This window comes from Globicephala melas, chromosome 3, assembly GCF_963455315.2.
Source record: "Globicephala melas chromosome 3, mGloMel1.2, whole genome shotgun sequence".
NCBI classification, from domain to species: domain Eukaryota; kingdom Metazoa; phylum Chordata; class Mammalia; order Artiodactyla; family Delphinidae; genus Globicephala; species Globicephala melas.
The window spans coordinates 70605441-70625575 of NC_083316.1; the positions used below are offsets into that span (position 1 = coordinate 70605441).

The 20135-nt window shown below is 36.2% G+C and overlaps 1 long non-coding RNA gene across 3 annotated transcripts in view; it reads left to right on the plus strand.

Annotated features, from left to right (window-relative positions):
* The window catches only part of LOC115847545 (uncharacterized), a 390948-nt gene that overhangs the window by 9117 nt on the left and 361696 nt on the right, over positions 1-20135 (plus strand). Inside the window, exons 2-4 of one of the 3 annotated variants that reach the window (XR_004037401.2) lie at positions 2756-2854; positions 7147-7208; positions 15518-15687. This is a non-coding gene — a long non-coding RNA (uncharacterized lncRNA). Of the gene's footprint in view, positions 1-2755; positions 2855-7146; positions 7209-15517; positions 18434-20135 lie in introns of those variants that run through there. The other 2 variants (XR_009563414.1, XR_009563413.1) reach the window with 2 other exon arrangements.

Sequence of the window (20135 nt, forward strand, 5' to 3'; positions counted from 1 at the left end):
TTATTCGTTCCTGTTCTCCCAACTCATCTTAACAAGTTTTATGGAGCTTTTAAGTTAGTGAATGTCTTTCAAAATAGTAAGAATGAGAGTTCAAAATGGTACAAATTTTTCTATTGCCTGTCTTGGTTCATATTATAAACAAGCAAAAAAAGACGTGTCACATATACTCTGCCCATGGTAATTAGAAAACTGATTAAGCAGTGTGAAGACCTGATTCTCTTAAGTTTCTGTACACTTCTTCATCTTCACTTATCTAAGGGGTAGTGCTTATCTTTTCTTGGGTGGAATATGCTCCTTGGATTCCAGAATCTCGGCAAAACCTGTAAAATGAGCTTTGGATTCAGGAACAGAGGTTCCTGGCCTACAAATGCGTGCATGCTTCAGTGACTGCCAGCTGCTGTGAGCCTAGATTCCCTAAACCCAGGACTAGCGTTGTTCTTGATCACTTAAGAAATGTGACTTTTCACGAAAGAGGCGTTCAATCAATACAATGTTCCTTATGTCCTTGTAATTACCTCTGTCTGCCGAGTAATTACTAGGCATGAGGGGTCTTTACAGCACAGGCATCCCAGGCAACACAGGGATCCACATTCCCAGCCTTTTAACCTCTCTCCATACCCAGCTGCTTCCATTAACCTCTCTTGGGTCCAGATATTTATAACACTTCAGATTAGGGGTTCTCTGCCACGCCTGTTTCTTGTACCAATGTTTTTCTGACGCGAACAAACATATTCACATGCTGGCTTGCAGCAGTGAGTGTAGTGAATGTTTTTTTGGTTAAAAAAAAGTCTCCCTACTGTATAGCACAGGGAACTATGTTCAATATCTTGTAATAACTTATAATGGAAAAGAATCTGAAAAAGAATATATATGTATGTATAACTGAATCACTTTGCTGTACACCTGTAACACAACATTGTAAGTCAACTATACTTCAATAAAAAAAATTTTAAAGTCTCCCATTTCATAAAACTGAAAACATTAAATGACCATTAAGTCCTTTGTGTCAACTCAGCCTTACAGAACACACTGAAAAGTTCAAAGCTATGAGTGATAATATCATTTTGAGGCTAAGACCTTTCATGTTGCATTTACCCAAGTGGGAAAAATATGGCCAGCCGGACAGTAGTGTATTACAAAGTGATTTTGTTTTGCCTGCTGATTTCATAGGTTAATACCGGTGTTTTAATTATTTGGAATGCTGACATGGTGGGCTACTTACAGCAATAGGGAGAGGGCAGGGCATGCCGTTGCAGGCAGAATCCCACCAGTATGTCCTAGAATCCTTTTGGGACTTCACACCCAGCAGAGGAAACCCCTTCTATTGGATAACTAAAACTTCCTTTCCTATGATTTACACACAGCCCAGCAAAGAGTCTCATCTATTCAGTAGCCTCACAGAGGTTACATGAGTTGTTTCCAGTTACAAAATGACTTAAGTAGTGAAACAGAGACTGCAGTTTAGCTGCCTACTTCTGCTCTGGTGCTCTTTGGACAGCAGCCTTCAGCTCTAAGGAGATAACATTTATGATCCTTCAGAGGCAGATGAGGAACAAGTCATTCACTTTCACTAACACCCCTTTGAGATGCAGGGAGATGACTGAATTTATTTGAAAGTCTTGTGATTTTGCATATTTTGCTATGACACCCCTGTCTTTCCCAGTTGTTAGAAATGGATATTATTGTACTGATTATTTTGCTTGCAATTGATTTGCATACTGTTATTGCATATTGTTAAATGGTTTGCTGATTAATGACTAATGTTGATTTGGACTAAATGTAATAGAATAAGCAAATTCATTTGTAAATTTAGATATATAATTTAGTTGCTAAATGGTATCATAGAGCTGTTGGAGATTATTTTAGATGAATTCCTTGCAGGGAAACCCTGCCCACATTTTCTTCCCGTATCCTATATCAATGTTTTAAGCTCCCCACTCCTTTTAAAAAAAATTCATTTCCAAGTCTGGATTTTAAGAAAACACTTCTCAAAGGCAAATATTTCTCCAAAGCCCAGGGTTAATGTAAATTACTTTAAATTCAGAACGTGGTAGATATCTCCTAAACAATTTCTTTTCTGAAGGGTCAGAAAAAATTTGAATATATTTTCATGACCTTGAATCAGTGTGTTGTGCAGCAGTATCAAAAAAATATAGCAATATAAATTTTTATTAATAAAATTAATAATTATATGAATAAGTATCAGATATATTAATACAGGATTATTGAGTTATAGAATTTCTTAGCTGTTAGGAAACACTTGCTGATGAAGCCTCTGGGGTCCAGAGAGGTTTAGTAATTAATACACATACATACACAAGCTAGTTAGTTGTTGAGCCAGTTATGTGAAGGTTTAATATATTCTGCACTTCAGTATTATACATATGCTTATACTTTGGTATATTTGGTATTTTTAATTATCCCCTAATATATAAAAAAATTTCAACCTGACTTTTCATTTCTGCATTCATCTTCTAAACATATATGCTGACATTGATTATATTTTATTTCTGCTACTTCATATGCACCATAAATATTTTCAGTTTGGAAATCAGTTTAAATGGTAAAGAGAAACTAAAGAAGAATTTATACCATAGATAGTTTAACGTATTTTTGCTCTTTGTTAAAACGACATTTTAATATGCTCTGATAAAATTGTATCTCTCTACTAAGGTATTAAATTTGGTAACTGAAAATGGTTCTCCAAAGAAATGTAACTCACATTAATTTTCCATGTGCTCTTTTTTACTTATAGTTTTACAGTCCACATGTTTTAAGTCTAACAGAAAAAAAAATCTTGAAGTTGTGAGACAGTTCCAAGTCTGCATCTACATCCTCAGGTTGGTGACCTTGGGTAAATATCATTTTTGTGCTTCTGTTTCATTTTCTTTAAAACGAGTAGTTGAAAGCTTCAAAGACTCTTTCAAAGATTCCATGAGCTTAAAAGGAGATTTGATGGAAAGAAATGTGTGGCCATCATTACCTGGCTGCTCAGTATTTTCATGGACACATACTTGTTACTTACATAGGAAGTTTCCTTAAGGAAATTAACTCTTTGTAGGTGTGATATATGGACATTGAGAGAAATGGGTTAAATAAGAAAAAGAGGGGGAAACAAGTTAGTGACAAAGGAGGAATGGTAGGCAGTTAAAATGATTCCTCTTTTACCTCTTTATATCTACAGTCTAGTTATTCCTATTTGAAAACCTACTGGCACCAGGTATTATCAACAGGGATGAGTAATATGTAATTTTTATCTTTACTGGGTTACATTTGGCCCACAGACAGTTGACAGCTGTCAGTCAGGTGGCTGCTCAATGAGGAGATACATATAAAGCTGCCAAAATATTTTTGTTTCTTTAAATACTTACAAGTAAACCATTTTAGCTGGAAACTTCTTTGTCCTGAAATTAAATAGATTGATATTCAGAATAAAATTTATTGAAGTTAGTTGCGGGGAGAACCAAGATTTTCCCTATGAATATACAAGGTAAACAAAATGGTTTTCAAATGTCTTTCTGAAAGGGGAGAATAATTAATTTTTCTCCACTATAAGCTGTCCTTAAGATATGAAGATGTATTGCAAATAATGCTTAAAGTGCATGTGTTTTACAATTAAACTTTTAGTCATTGCAACTTTAAGCCAAGTTTCTAACTAAGGCTTATTAAAAGAAACCATTCCCATACATTGCGGGTGTTGGCATAGGTATTTTACTGACATGAAAGTTGAAAGTTTATCAGAAAGGACAAACATGTAGTTGCATGTCAAACTAGGATTTAAAGCTTTTTCTCATAAGTAAAAGAAAATATCATAGAATTTTAGATTAAGCCAACAATTTAGGGCAGGGTTAAAATTATAAATTTTAGTTATTTAGAAATATTTGGGCTATACCTAACATTGTTTCTAATAGGTTCAGTCACACTTAACTAATTCACAAGAGTCATAAAAAATAATTTGGAAGAAGCTTTTGTATTATTTATACTTAGTGTTAATGACAAACAGTATTTATAATTATAGCCAATTGTATTGCACACAAAAACTTAACAAATGTAATTTCGAAGTTGACTTAAAAGTGTATGTTCAGTTTTACAGCACTTAGTCATCTTTAAAATCGAGTACTTTGATTCTTTCAGAATATAGTATTTAACAGACCAGGTAAATAAAAAAAATTATGAAGTGCATGGAATACATATTCATTCTTTAAGAGACTAATGAAGTTATCTAAAAATTTCAGTGGCCATGGTTACTCAGGTGCCAGAATCAATATGACGAAGATGACAAAATATCACATAAAAATAGCAGTTGGAAACCACAATAAATACACTCCTTTTTAAAAAATAAAATATGCTTTAATCTTCTGAACCATATTCTACATGTCATAATTTTAATGAAAATCAGATTTGAGTTTTGAGGTTTCAAAATATGGTTTCATTAAAATGTAGATAAGATTGTGTTTTAAAAATATTAGATTTTTTTGGTGGGGTGGATAATTTCTGGTAACTTTTAAACCACAAATATTTCATAATTTTAAACAGCAATTAGGTTAGTCTGAAAGAGTATGATACATATAAATTTGTGACATATCTGTGTCATCATTGATCTGAAAATTGTTTTAGATAACAGTGGTCATTAAAAAAAATCAGATCTTATTATTTTCCCACTATGCGACAATTTGTTAAGCATGTAGATTGAAAATTATTTGTGGGATTGTCTGAATAAAACAATTGCCTCATAGTGTTAATTTATATTGGTAGGAACGTTTCTCTTCTTAAGCACCAGTTTTGCCCCCCACAGCCAAGAAAATTGATTTTATGCATAATAATTTATAGCATTCTTGATCAATGTATGCCGCGCATCCTTTACATTCATTAGTCCATGTTACTTGTGAATATGGATTTTGGTTATTAAAATGGTTTCATATGTTTACTATGTATAGTCCCTAGCTTTAAGCTCCCTACTTGCTTAAATGTTTTCAATTTGCTATAATACAACAATTTGTAGAGAAATGCTGTGAAGCATAGTTAAAAGAATGAGTCCTTGAAATAGAATCACTTTTTAAAAATATGTCCTAACATGTGGTCTCATTTTTCCATATTTTGCATTAATTGAAATCCTATTCTGAAAAAAATATTTTTGCCTAAAATTTTGAATTCACAAAATAAAAATACCAATTATATAAATGTTCTAATTTTGGAAATCAATGACGTAAAAACATGCTTTAGTAGTGTTCATTGTTTATTCTGAAAATTTTTCTCTGAAGAAACTCTTTGTAACAAGAAAATGTTGCCACTTCTAATTATTAAATATTCTGTGCAATACATGTTTTAAAATTGTATTAAAAATAAAATTAATTTCATATTCTCTCTAATCATATTCCTGTCACATGTATGCATAAAAAATTCTAGCCCATGAAACTTTTGAAAAGAGCATGTGCCATTTCACATCTTTACTTGGAGAAATATTGAAAAATAACATTTTATTTAGAATGAGTAGATTATGACAGAAGTAGATAAAAAGGAGATAAAATGATATTTGTATATTTATTTGAATAGTCTAGTATCATATATATAATTAATTCTTCATCTTTCAGATACTGAAGATAGTAATGAAAGAGACCAACATTTAAAATATGAAGCATTTTCTTTTAAAAAAACTTTTTTTTTTTCACTCTAAAAAGTTGTCAAATGGTAACAGCCCTACTTTCTACACCAGGAAAACCCACTGTTGAGTTAGTTGGCTCTGATTCCAATGGTCTCATCAGCTTTCTGAATGTAGGTACCTCAGCAGTGCCTCTTCCAAGATAACAAAATCAACTTTTAGAGATTAAAAAGTATATTTTGGCAATTGAAACTCACCAGCGCCTTTCTGCTTCTCCAGGAAGTTGTACCCGTCAGCACCTGCTGAGGGCTTTGTTGTCCAAACTCTGACAGGTAAAAAAATTCCTGTAGAATAAAGCCAGACCAGCTGGCTTTGAAGAGAAACCCCCAGTTTGGGCTTCCTTTGCCTCCTCTCCTTTTCTATGAAGACCCAGGCTTTCCCCCCTTGATCGTCAAGCCGTAAGATGCGTGATCCCTGTGCACAAGTGTCTGGCAGGCCAAGGTGCACCTGTTCCTGTCACTCTGGAGTAAATTTAGCTGCAAAGGTATCACTGACAACCAGACCTTTGTCAGTGCTGGCAAAAGAACACAGACTTGCTTTCCTCTCCTCCCCCCTTACTAGCCCCTTCGCTGCTAGTTCAAATGGAAAATATCAAATCGGAAGTCTATCCAAAAATCATTCCTGAAAAATGAGATTGCTTTCATATGGTAAAAAGTAAGTTTCTTATTTCACACAGACTTTAAAATTACATTTCCAAGAATGATCTTGGAAGAAGACGAGTTTTTGTTCAGTTAATTGTGGCTGGAAACTTTTTAATGGAAACATAACACACATTTACTTCATTTCAGGTTATTAAATTGTGTTAAGCATTAAAGTTACTTGCCATTCTTTGCTGTAGCTCATTTGTTCTTTTTGATCCAAAGATATATCAGAAGGTTAAAACTCATCACATAGGGGGGATTAATCATGCTACCAAAATTAGAAAGCATGTAGTTCTGAGAGACTGAATGTCAAAATTGTATGCTCATAGCACTTAAACGATTGGGAATCTGGGATCCCACTACGACATTTAAAATGGCAGCTAATGTCTGTGGCAACCTGGGTGTTTAGGAGTGGGCTAAAGCTAGAGTTCTCTTACTCTGTGATGACGGTAAGGACATTTATCATTTATGTGAATTTTTTAGATTAATTTCCTTATTGATGCTTTGAGAGCAATTCCTCTTGAAGGAAAAGAGAGAAGGCAGGCAGTGTTCATTGGTACATCTGACATAAATATAGTAGTCAAGATATAGAAAGCAGCCCAAGGAGTAATGTGCTTAGCCATGGCAGTCAGAGCTTTTGCTTTATTAATTATGGTTTCTTAAGTGGTGTTTAAAAGAGTTGTGCAAAGTACCTGTTCTGCCATATTTTTATTGCCATTTACCAGGGTGGGGTGTGATGAGAAGAAGAAATCTGGGTCAAAATCAAAAGTGCTTTGTAAAATAAACAAAGTTCTTATTTACTTACTACGTATAAACAGCCACTCACCAAGCCTCATTTCTCCACAGGGCACCACTTTCAGATAAAAACATAGACCTGAATGGCATCATCCAGTATCCAAGGAAACCATGTAAGTACCTCTCTCACTGTACTTCTCTTATTCAGGGTTTAAAAGCTAGCTGAGTACTGAATAAGTGAGTGTTTTTATTTAATAATTATATGGGAGGTACTTTTTAGGAGCTTGCTAAAAAGAAACAGGTTCTTGATTGTTACATGCATCATAACAAAACCCTTATGTTTTCCTCATATTTGAGAAAATTATGTGTTTAGTCCCAACTTCTCCATCAATTCTCATTCTTAGGTACAAAACAGCTACTCAGAGTCTTAATGAATTAAGAGTTTCAAACTTTTCCAAGACCCATTAGTGTCTGAGAAACAATGTTTCAGAGGCCTTGTGCCAGGAGTAGTTACCTAATTGTAATAAAACCTTTTAAATTTCAAAAGTTAAGAAAAATGACTTGGAAAATAATATTTTGTTGGTAAACATTTATAGCAATTTATTTGGTTTTAGACTTGCTTGGGGAATGAGCAAGTGAGCAAAGAGATGAGGTTAAGTATTTAAATGACCCAAAGAATCTTGAAAGCAAGTGTAATTTCCAAAATGCAAAAATCTGTTAGCAGAACGGTTTGGGAGGTTGGCATATTATTTTCATTCATTCTTTCTTTTTTTTTTTGTCCCCAAGCTAAGGTACATTTCTGTAGCTAATTTCAAGGCTCTAATTAATTTTCAGGAACTATGGAATCTACTATGGAAATTTAGTTTCAAAACAATGTGCTATTCTGGAGAAAGATCCATTTCTAAAATAATTGGATTGTTCTTTCAAGTATTTCTTTCTTTTTTTTTTTTTTTTTGCGGTACACGGGCCTCTTACTGTTGTGGCCTCTCCCGTTGCGGACCACAGGCTCTGGACATGCAGGCTCAGCGGCCATGGCTCACGGGCCTAGCCGCTCCATGGCATGTGGGATCTTCCCGGACCGGGGCACGAACCCGTGTCCCCTGCATCGGCAGGCGGACTCTCAACTACTGCGCCACCAGGGAAGCCCTCAAGTATTTCTTTACCTGGACTTTATTATGTTTTTCATATTTGACCTTTCTACTTTTAAAATCAAATTATTTTCAATGCTAAATGATTATTCATTATAGATTACTTTTTAATGAAATACTTAAAAGTATACTCATGTAATTATAGATCTTTTTTACCATTTGCATCAGCTATGTGGTTTAACTAGTCTTTTAAACACAGACATATTACTTTCATCAAGGTTTTCAGGAGTTGCATTTAAATGCAGCTGGTTTAGCCCTGTGGTTTGGGAGTTTTTCATATTATTTGTATTTACTTTTGTTACTGTTGTATTTCTGACTTTGCTCTGCAGCCTGGTTCCTTGCTAAGCATGAATGACAGAGATGATCTCACTCATAGTTTCTCTGCTAAATTAGACATACCCTTCACCTGGTCGGAGGACCTGGATAGGCTGTGAGAGTTTTTTTTTTTAATGCTAGTTACAAACTTCAAAAGTGTGGAGGTGGAGGCCTGAGGTACTGCCCTCTAAACTAGGAATTCCTTTCCACAAAATAAAGGTAATTGGTGGCAATTGCTGGGTAAACTCGGAAGCAGTGCATGGTTAGAATAGATCATTGTAAAGAAAGAAAATGCAAATTGAAAGGGAAAACTAGCTAATGTTATAATTCCTTATCTTGAGGAAATGGAATTTAAAAAAATTCCATTCTCCCTATAGCGAGAGGAAAAAGAAAATCTACACTGCAGTGCTTGTGGCACAGTTTTAAATATTTGCATTAGAATATAGATTTTCCAGAAAAATCATTTAAATCTGATAGGTTTAATTCAACCTCCTATACCAAAGAGAAAATGACAATAGAAACAAATTGATATATGCACATCAGTTCATCAGTAGTGGCCTCTCTAACAAAGACCATCATTATTCAATAGAACTTTCTGTGATGATGGACATGTTCTCTATCTGCACTGTCCAATATGGTAACCAGTGGCCACATGTGTCTGTTGAGCACTTGAAATTGGCTTGTGCAATGGAGAAACTGAATTTTAAATTTTATTTAAATTTAATTACTTTAAATTTACATAGGTCATATGTGACTAGTGGTTACTGTACTATATTTTGTTTTTATCAGAAATTAAAATGCTCTCTCACAAAGAGTTTGTAATCCTTTGGTATGCTATCACACAATATCATTTTTTATATTTGCTTTAATATTTAAATTATCATTGTAGTAAATTTTTTTATAACATTTCCCAAAGATAAGTGTTTTTAATACAGTTGATGGGAAGACATTATAATATATTGTTTTATAAGCTCAGACTAGCAACTTTTAAAATGGCCATTGTAAACAAGACTGTGTCTAAAAAGAAAAACACTTTAGTAAAAGTTCTAACTGTGGTGATAAATATTTTGAAAAGTTCACTTACAATTTCTGCAATACATCCTTGCAAATATTTCCCAAAATGTAACCAGCCTACACAAATGCTCACTGGCCTTGATCCCCCAAAGTTGATTCTGCTCCCAAAGCACACATCAGGGTTTAAATCTGTTCCCAGGGCCTTTTCAGACATTTAGTGAAAATGAACATTAGGATGCATGATGATATTTTAATAATAGTACTAGTACAGTAGTATTATAGACAGAATAATTACTTAAAATACTGAGAATTTAAAAGTTACATTTAAAAAAAAATCAGTAAATCAACTCACTTCTTGCATATATGTAGCATATTGGTTATTTGTAGGATATTGAACTATAGACCGTGAGGAATTTTTTTAAATGGAAGATATAACACTCATCCTCTTAGGAGCTCCCTTTATTGGACTTGGGCATATCCTTTTGGAGGGTAGGATTCGGATAAGTTAAGAAGAGAGAGGAGATTTCTTTTGGCAGAACCTTGGACAAGCTACTCAAAATATCCCTACTACCGTCAAAAAAAAAAAAAAGAAAACAGTTTTTAGATAAAACATACTTTCTAATGAATTATTTGACTTGAGAAAGAATTTTGGACATCTCCAAAGATTCCTTTCCCCTCACCTCAAAACCCAGAAACTAAAAAGTGTGAGCAGTAAATGGAGTTGTTAAGCAAACGGTAGACATGGGAATGGCTAAACTGAATGGAATGAGCTGTGTTGCAAGGATGCTGTTGGAAGGACAGCAGTCAACATGCTCTATTAGACTTCTCACACACCCCGCCTTATTAAAAGAACAGGAAGAAGTAACAACCACATTTATAGACCCAGTTTTTTGGTCTCCTTTGATATCTTTTGGTGTCTTAGATTAGGTAGTCAACCACTTGTATACTGTCAGGTTTTCAGAGAGAAGGTCTATCCTTGCTTAAAAGACAGTGGTCTGTGTGGAGAACACATGGTCCTCCGGTAAGGAAATCTGGCAAATCACAGTCTTCAGTGTCCTTGTAAAATATCGTCTCTGATCTCGCTGTGTCTGAGAAATTGTTTTCATTCAGACTGTGACCGCTGAGTCCTTAACGACCACCTCAATTATGTATTTATTTGTGTGTTTTTAAGTTTATTTATCTAAATTTGTTATATGAAAATTCCAAACATATTTAAAAGTAGAGAGAACGGTATGAACTTGCATACAGTTACACCTACTTCAACAACTATTGTCTTGTAGGCAACTTTGTTTCATCATATCCCCTTACCACCTCTCACCTCATCCCAAATTATTTTGAAGCCAATCCCAGACATGACATCACTTCATCCTTTAATATTTCAGTAGGTATCTTTAAAAGATTATGACTTTTTTTTAAAATTGAGAAAATGAGCCACATCTAAAAAATAAACCACACTGAAAAAGTCAGTATTTCTTATTGTTGTCAAATAGGTACAATCAATATTCAAATTTTTCCAATTGCCTCAAAATTTTTTGTAATTACTTTTTACTGTTTGAAACAGAATACGTATAAGGTCCATACTTTGCAATTGGTTGATATTTCTCTTCTCTTTTAATCTATAGGTTTCCCCTTCAGTGTATTTATTTTTCCTTATTTGTTGAGAAAACTGGATTGTGCTTGTAGAGCTTTCCATAGTTTGTATTTGCTGATGCATTCCTGTGGAGTTGTTTAATAAGGTCCTCTGTCCCATGTCTATCCTGTTAGTTGGTAATTAAGACTAGGAACCTGACCAGATTCATTTGGAGAAGGCTGGGCAAAACTACTGGTTCTGTCTCTATTTGAGATGTTAGCAGGTATTGATCATTGCTTAGATCCATTTATTCCTTAGGGTTAGGAATACCCAGCCTCGTGTAGTTTCCTCACACATTTGCCCAGATCAATACTCTGCTAAACTCCCGCGTGGGACTCTTTGCAGATCTTAGGAGAACTTTCTCTGTGCAGCAGCTCTCTGCCATGGGCTCTGACCCGTGAACTGTAGCCACCCTGTTCTGCCATGCCTTCACTTCTGTTTCCTCAGCTCGGGGAGTTTGTGTCCCTTGAGTTACCCTCCCTGTGCCACTGCCAAGAAACCCTCAAGACAGTAAGCAGGACATTCGTAAGATTCACCTCCTTGGCTCTTCATCTCTCAGGGATAACTGTTCTTTGTTGCCTGATGTCCTGTGTCTTAAAAATCATTGTTTCATATAGTTTGTCAGAGTTTGGTTGTTGTTGTTGTTTTAAGAAGGAGGGTACATCCAGCCCCTCTTAATTCATCTTGGCTAGATAGGAAGTCTCTCCAATTGTTTCTTAAAAAGTTTAACCGTAGCTTATTAATTCAAACACTATCTTCACATGAAGCTCAATACTTGAAACAAAGTGAAAAATGTTGGAATTGAAGTGTGTGTGTGTGTGTGTGTGTGTGTGTGTGTGTGTACTTTGGAACACTGCTAAAGTCTTTAAACTGTCTGTGCAACTTCCAGGAACTCTTCCTGATATTTTTCCTCCCAACTAATTACGTTTTTTCCACAAGATGAGCTCTGTTTTATTTCCTGCCATTTAGAGGCAATGTTGTGGTTCTTTCATTCATTCCTTCAGCAAGTATTTTGAGTACCTACTGTGTGTTCTATAAAGTGTTGGAGATACAGTGATGAATATGACACAACCTATCCCCTTAAAAATCTTGCCATTTATTTTCGCACTGAAACTTGTACATGAATGTTCATAACAACTGTATTAGTTAATAGCCCCAAACTGGAAATACCTAAATGAGCATAATGGATGAATGGTTAAACAGACAGTGATATATCCATAGTATGTAATACTACTTAGCAATAACTAGTAATCAACTATTGCTATGGGCAACAACTTGGATAAACCTCAAGGAAATTGTGCTGCATGAAAAGAGTTTACCTTAAACAGATACATTATTGCTTGTTTCCATATATATATAACATTCATAAAATAACATAATTACAGAGCTGGAGGACAGATTAGTGGTTGCCAGGGGTGAGAGGGGAGGGGAGGGAGTAGGTGTGGACATGAAAGGGTAGCACTGGGAGTCTGTGGTGATGGCACAGTTCAGTGTCCTGATTGTGGAGTGGTTACTCAAAGCTACAGATGTGATAAAGTTGCATGCAGCTGCACACATATACACACACATACAAATAAGCGCATGCATAACTGGTGATGTCTGAATAAGCTTTATGGATTGTACCAATGTTAATTACCTGGTTTTGCTATTGTAGTTATGCAAGATGTTAACACTGGGAGTGGGGAGAGGGACTGGGGAAAGGGTACACAGCACAGTCACAGGACATTTCTTTGCACCTTTTTGTGAATTTTTAATTATTTCAAAATCAAATGGTTTTTCTTAAAAATCTTGCAATTTCATGGAAGATACAAGGAACGAAATAGCCAGTTACAATACATTGTAATAATACTCAGTTAATGGAAAGTACTATGGGGTATGTGTATGGAGGAGTACCTTATTCCCAAGTCCAGAGGCAATGGTCTCTACTGCTCCTTTGTCTCCTACAACTTCCCAGTCAGGCCCTGCTTCTATTTGAGAGGCATGTATTAGTGGTAATGGACTTGCAGAAGGCTTGTGAGTAACCCTCCTCCACCCTTACCACACAGAGCGATGTGCCCTACTCGTTAAGGCCTCAGTAAAATATCGTCACCATACAAGGCAAACATTTTATAAGGATGAGCCTGTATACAGTAACAGGAGTCTCATGTTCTTACAACATGTTCAGATGTAAGTTCAAAGACCTATTCCAAATTTAAGTATCAATGAGTTTTGGATTACACACAGTTTTGGCTCATCTCAGGTCCTATCCTGCCATCAACCCCCGTCAGCCAGAGTTTTACTCTGACCTGTTTAGAAATAGCCCTTGTGTGTGAGGACGAACACAGAGCTGCAGTGGGTTTGGTACATACATTGTCACTTGTTACTGTAATGTATTTTAATTCAGTGACAGATTGTCACATATTTTGAGTATTCTTAAGTTATAAAAGTTTTTCCCCGTTGAAACTAAGTAGAATATATATATTGTTTCTGATATGTTGGGAGACATATTTTGGTTCTATTCATATTTAGTAGGAAGCACTAGAAAAGCCATTCAATGTGAATTCATACTCTTGTCACATTGTGACAACTCAGTTGTCTTCTTAGAATTTTATTAGGCTGTGTCTGTATTTCACAAATCCATGACTAGATGGGCTTACAATGTATAAGCTGGAAATATATATATATATATATATATATATATTTTTTTTTTTTTTTTTTTTGCGGTATGTGGGCCTCTCACTGTTGTGGCCTCTCCCGTTGTGGAGCACAGGCTCCGGATGCGCAGGCTCAGCGGCCATGGCTCACGGGCCCAGCCGCTCCACGGCATGTGGGATCTTCCCGGACCGGGGCATGAACCTGTGTCCCCTGCATCGGCAGGAGGACTCTCAACCACTGTGCCACTAGCGAAACCCTGGAAATATTTTGATGTTATTTGTTGTTGTTCTTGTTGTTCCAGAAACTCACCCCTCCTCTCAGTGTGAGGAAGACCTCCTTGGAGTTGCCCTTGGACTAAGGAGGGTGTCTGAGTCTGTACCTGTGTGTGTTAGTGGAATATTCACTGGGTAGCAAACATCCGTAGACTTTTTAATCCAATCTGAGTCTCCCTGAAATAGAGTCTCAAGGTGTATGATTAGGCAGCTTTGTTTGTGTCATTTACCTTTATGAACATAGCAGCCAATATGAAATTGCCTATGTCTACTTTGTGAAATTCATACTTAGCTCTATCTTTTGAACTCATTCTTCTTTTTTTTAAAAAATTGATGAATCGATGGGGTCTTGATCCATTTTTTTCAAATTTTGCTAAGATAGAAATAATATATTTTAGATTTAACAGAGAGTTTATTATTGATCAGATCCTGAGACTTTTTCTCATTTTTTTTGTGGTGTCCAGTTGTATACTACTTTTTATTTTGACATTTTATTAATTTTGATTTTCTGAAATAAAAACTTGTTATTTGTGTGCTAAATCCTTTAAAACCATTTATGAAAAGAAACCAGACCATGTCAATGATACAGCTGACTCAGAATATTTCTTTCTTATTTTCTGGTAATTTGTACCAACTGGGTGGTCCTGATTTTTATATGACCATGATCTTTTCTGTATCCTATCCTATCTCTGTATATCTTAGAAAATTATTACTTATTTCTTATTCTTATTTTTTTAAATGTATTTATTATAAGGACTCTTAAGGTTACATAACATTCCACATGTTGTGTACTTTTCCTACAACCTTAAGATTGTACCATGTGAGTCTGGTTCTGTAGTACTGTTAAATAATATTACAGCATTTTTCTTGGAGAGCTATAGGGATTAACAGGAAGCAGTGGCTTTTTCATAGATTTGGGAAGCTCTGAAATGGTTTTTTCTAGGTAGCCTAAATATCCTTGAAACATTAATTTTGGAATAAGAGTTGAATGAGCACCAATGTAATTCCTCCACTTTATAAAGAGAGAGGCACTGCCACCATCTGACTTCCTTGCCCTGTGTGTACCTGAACAAAATTGAGCTGAATGTACTTATGCTCCCACCTGTAGCCAATCCTGTCAGTTCCTGGACCAAACCCAATGACAATAGGAAGCATATTTAGAGCCTCTGAGTTTTTCTCCCTCAGTGGGTACATCTGGTGGCCCAACTACAACTGCTAGGCTCACTGTTCGTTCTCAGCTCGAGTCTCTGTAGTCCGCTGGATCTGGGAGGGCCTGACTCTGAGCCTAGCTCCAGGGGCCTGTGTGGCCTCACAGTCACAGAAATTATCCCCTTTTCTCTTTTTATGGGACTAGGTCTCTGCTAAGTCAACTTGGGTCTTTGGATGCTGTCTCTGTCTTTAGATCGCACTGTGGTGGCTTACGGAATGTGATCAGATCTGATAATGACCACTCCTTTCCTGATTTCTAGGTATTCAAGTAGTCACTCCTTCTCTGCCTGATTTGAGACCATGTTACCTACAGCTGCATGGGACTGCAGAACTCACTGTGCCCTTCGAATGTTATGCCTGTCTGTCTCACTGACCCTTGGGTTGGGTGACAGCCTTGGATGGGGCCCGTGCTGTATTTATGATCCCAAATGTGAGTACTGACCTGGTATTGCTAAAAATCCATTCTGCCTCACACCTGTAGCAGGGAGAAGGGCCACAGACATAGTGAGTCCCCGGAGAGTGGCCTCCCACTGATTACACCATAGTCAGAGGCTCACTCACTTTCTTATCTGCTATTTAATTCTTCCTAGTTCCAAAAAGCTTTTTCATAACTTTCAGTAAGACGCATACAGTAAGGAGCAGAACGAAGCCAAGTAAGAAATAAGGGGTGGGATTAAACTGAACCAGAAATTCATGGCCTTCCTGCAAAGAAGCCTGAAGTTGAGTAACTTGAATTTTAGACTCAAGTGTTCTGCCAGTCAGAGAAAAAGGGAGGTGTGAAAACCGACGCCACCCACTATCAGATCAGAGTGGGGCAGGAGATTCAGTTCATCAAGAGAGATGCTCTTGTTTCCTAACTGTGCGTTTTGGGGAGGAATGTATTGAGTGGTTTGTTACATAGAATTTTTGTATCTGACCATCATATTAAAATGCCAGTGCATGTTGCTGAATCCTTTCTAGCATGAAACGCTTCAAAAAATTATTCTTCTTCACAATGCCTTTAGACTAGCACAGTTCAATAATTTTCTAGTATCCACAGTAAAAAGTAAAAAGATACATGTGAGAGTAATTTAATGATATACACATTCCACTCAATATATCCAAAAATATTATCTCAACAGGTAATGAGTATAAAAATTATTGGCACATTTTCTTTTGTAACTAAGTCTTTGGAGTCCAGTGTTTATTTTTGCCCTTACGGCACAACTCAGTTTGGACTAGTCACATTTCAAGTGCTCATAGCCACATGTGGGTGAGTGGGGTAGTGGTGGAAGAGGCAAGTCTTGTTTATTGTAATATCCTCGTGATAATTTCAGTCTTGAGATTTCACAGCTACAGTTATCATCAGGAACCTTTAAAGGCAAATTCTGCGTTCCTTGTACTGAGTGGTTGGTCATTAATCTAAAAGTTATCATTTTATGTCACCAAAACGAATTTGATGAGAAGAACAAATAGATTCAGTCATTATCAAGAAAGCAAATAACTTGCTCTGAAAACTTATGGACCCTTACTTTCCATCCTTGTCATTAGTGAATGTACTATAATTTACATTATCTGGGAGATTCTCTTGATCTCTTTTTATGCCACCTGTTTCCTTAAGACTTCCGTGATTTCACCAGCTTTCTCTTCTAGGGTTCCAATGAGAATTCGTTTGTATTTTTTCAAAGATATTCATGACTTTTTGCTTGACATTCAGTTACCGGTTCATTTCTTTGATAGCCCCTTGTTGAGAACTGAGACTTGTTGGCTGTCAAGTCTTCAATGCCTTGCATGGAGTAAAGTGTAGTCGGTAGTGCTTGTTGAATGAACACGTATGTGTCTTCTCCTCTGATTTATGGTCTGGAAAACAGGGGCATGTTTTGACTCCTTTGTAGCATAGTGTGGGGGATGTACTTGATGCTTAATGAATTCTTGCTGACTGGACCCAGGACTTATAATTGGCCTTCCTAGTCTTGGTCCAAAACTGTATCCATCAAACTGTTAAATTACATCCCTGAAAAGACAATCACTGTTTTCATTTGGAGGAAGAAGTACAAAAACACATCACCAACCTTTGTTGCTGGTTCCTAACTGACTCTATGAAAAAAGGAAAGAATTAATGGAGAAAGTGACACTAACTTTAGTTAAATGCCAATAAAGTACAATATACAATTTTTGCCAGAAGGAAAAGTAGGACTATTTTCCTAGGTCCTAAACATTATGATGAAAGAATCTAGTCTGTGCATATTTGAATCATTCATTCTTCCATCCAATAAATACCAAACACCTGTTATAATTAAGACATTGTGTTAGGCACAGGGGATAAAAAAAATGAAGCATTTTGACCCTCAGGTTGCTCACATTTTAGTTGGAAAGCCAGAGCATGACAAAGACCTTTTTAAACCATTTGTAAGTTTAGAGCAAGCTAGCTACTAATGGGAAGAAGATTCAGTAAATCTAATTTTCACTCTGTTTTTCCTTCAGTGGTGTTGGCTAATAAGTATTTTTAGAATAAATGTGTATATAGTGGTTTGTTTTCAAAGACGTTACATTATTTGGCATTTATTACATTTTATTTATTTCTTTGATGGATTAATTGCAGTTAAATTACCTTAGCATGCTAGAACAGATTTTACAGATTTTGACATATGATTAACTAGCATAAGGCATAACTAATATGGTTTTTAGTGGCATGCTATGTATTAAAGCATAACATTTAAACACACACTTCATCAGGGATTTTTGCAGTTACAGTGAATTAGAAAGATTTAGATATCGGAACTCTCCCCCACTGCTGCCTGCCTTAAGGGAGGGGCAGGAATTTTATAATTGAGATTATTATAGAAGAGTGTCCTGACATAATTGATTGACTTTAGTGATGTGCCCTGAAAGTTCAAATTCAAGGTGTGCACTTATTTCAGTCAGCTTATTCTGAATGTTTAAATAAGAAATACTATTTCTGGGTATTCTGAACAACTCGCTGTACATTTATTCCTAATAGTGAGCATTTGGACTAATGATGGATTACTAATGAGCATGTAAATGTACCACCTGATTACATTAATATATGATCTTCCATGACGAGGTCTGAAATGAACATTTCTAGTGTGTATTTCTTTTCCCCAAATGGCACTGTGGTGTATACTGAGCAGGACCGAGACAAGGGTGTTTTTCTTACGAGCCACTGATTTAGTCAATTATCAGAAATCACATTATAATAAATGCTGTTCTAAGATTTTTGATTAACCTTTAAATAAATGTTACTTTGGAAAAAAAAATCTGCCAAATGTGTTAATGATAAATTGTGAAGTGGTAGTAATTGCAAGTATGGCTTCATAGATAACATAGTTAATTGATACCACCCTCTCAAACATATATAGCACATCAGCTGCTATGAGGCTGCATGAATGATAGTAATGGTGTCTGTGGCATTTTTGATGTATTGAGGATGATATGAGCAAAATGGAAACTTAGAGTGCTCACCAGGGTCATTCTCTCATGGACATCTGATGCCCATGGTCAAGTAAATTTTTAATGACGCATAGTCACTACACACCTTTCAGCCTTCTGAAGAGGTAAGTGTACATTGATCTGTGCTAATTAGCCTTGCAGAGTACTTCAGACGTCCTTGCATGAACACTATTATTTAATAAGAATGGGAGCCGTTTTTTTCACAAGCTCAGCACTTGCTCCTTGGATGGCTGTACTGTTGCTGTTTTTCTTTTTTTTTCACTCAAGTCTCATGTTCATTCTTGTGTTTGTCTCGCTCTGTAGTATCCATGCAGCTGCATAAAAAAGTAAGCGAAAATTAAGGAGTGGGTCTGATTATGAAGGTTCATTGTTATTATAAGAAACCCATAAACACACATCCATTCCTTTCCTTACGTATAGGGTGCTGACTGCATAAAATTGCTTGGAAAGACATTAAGGATATACAAGCACTTCTGCTGAGGTGTACAGTGGGATGCTTTTATGTTTGGCAGTAAAGGTGGCTGTGGAATATCTGATTTGCCAAATAAAAGGTAGCCAAAACAATTTGTAATTGTTCTAGGTTGGAACATTAGGGACATCTACTTTTGTTTTGAGTTTACTTTTCATCTGAGTTTGGGGTCTGTAACCAAGAATCCTGAGTTTGCTCAGTGTTGGGGTAAAGCAGGTATTGTTTATAATTACCTGATAGGACTTGGAGGTAGGCGAATTTCTAGTATAGATGCTTCTTATTATCATGGTGTTACTCAGTTCCAAATGCGATACAGACCAGATGGTGTTAAATCCCATCGCAGGGATAAAGTCTACAGTCAGAACTTCTTAGAGGCACGAATATCACTTGGTGGATGTGGTACACTGGTTACTGGATTATTTTGTTCTTAAGAAAATGGAACAAGAGTAGGTTCCTGTCGAGCTGTAGGGCTGGCCATTGATGACAATGTTTGGAGTTGCCCTTGTCTGCAAGGAAATCAGGCATCTCTTCCTGTTGTTTCATGACCACAGAGTTGGCTATCGGGCTCCACAAATGCCTCCTTTACTTGTTTGCTGATATCTGAGGTGGCACAGAGATTAAAATTTTTGGATTTTGCAGATATCCCTAGAAATGATAGCACTTGGTTTAAATCAGCTCCATAGAACTCAGTGTGAGTGAGCTTACCAGCTTTTTCTGGAGAGCAGGTTTTGAAAGTGGGGTGGCTAAAAAATATGAGGACCCTGGGTAACAAGGGTGTAAGAGGAACTGTCTTGTGAGCATAGTAGGGGCGACATAAACGGCTATGAGTGAGGAGGATTAGAACGGCAGAGGACAAGATTTTCTTTCTTTACCGTATAGGAAACCTCTGCGAGCATCATACTTTCTAATTACAGTGTTTTGTTTTGTTTGTTTTTAATTAATTAATTTATTTATTTTTG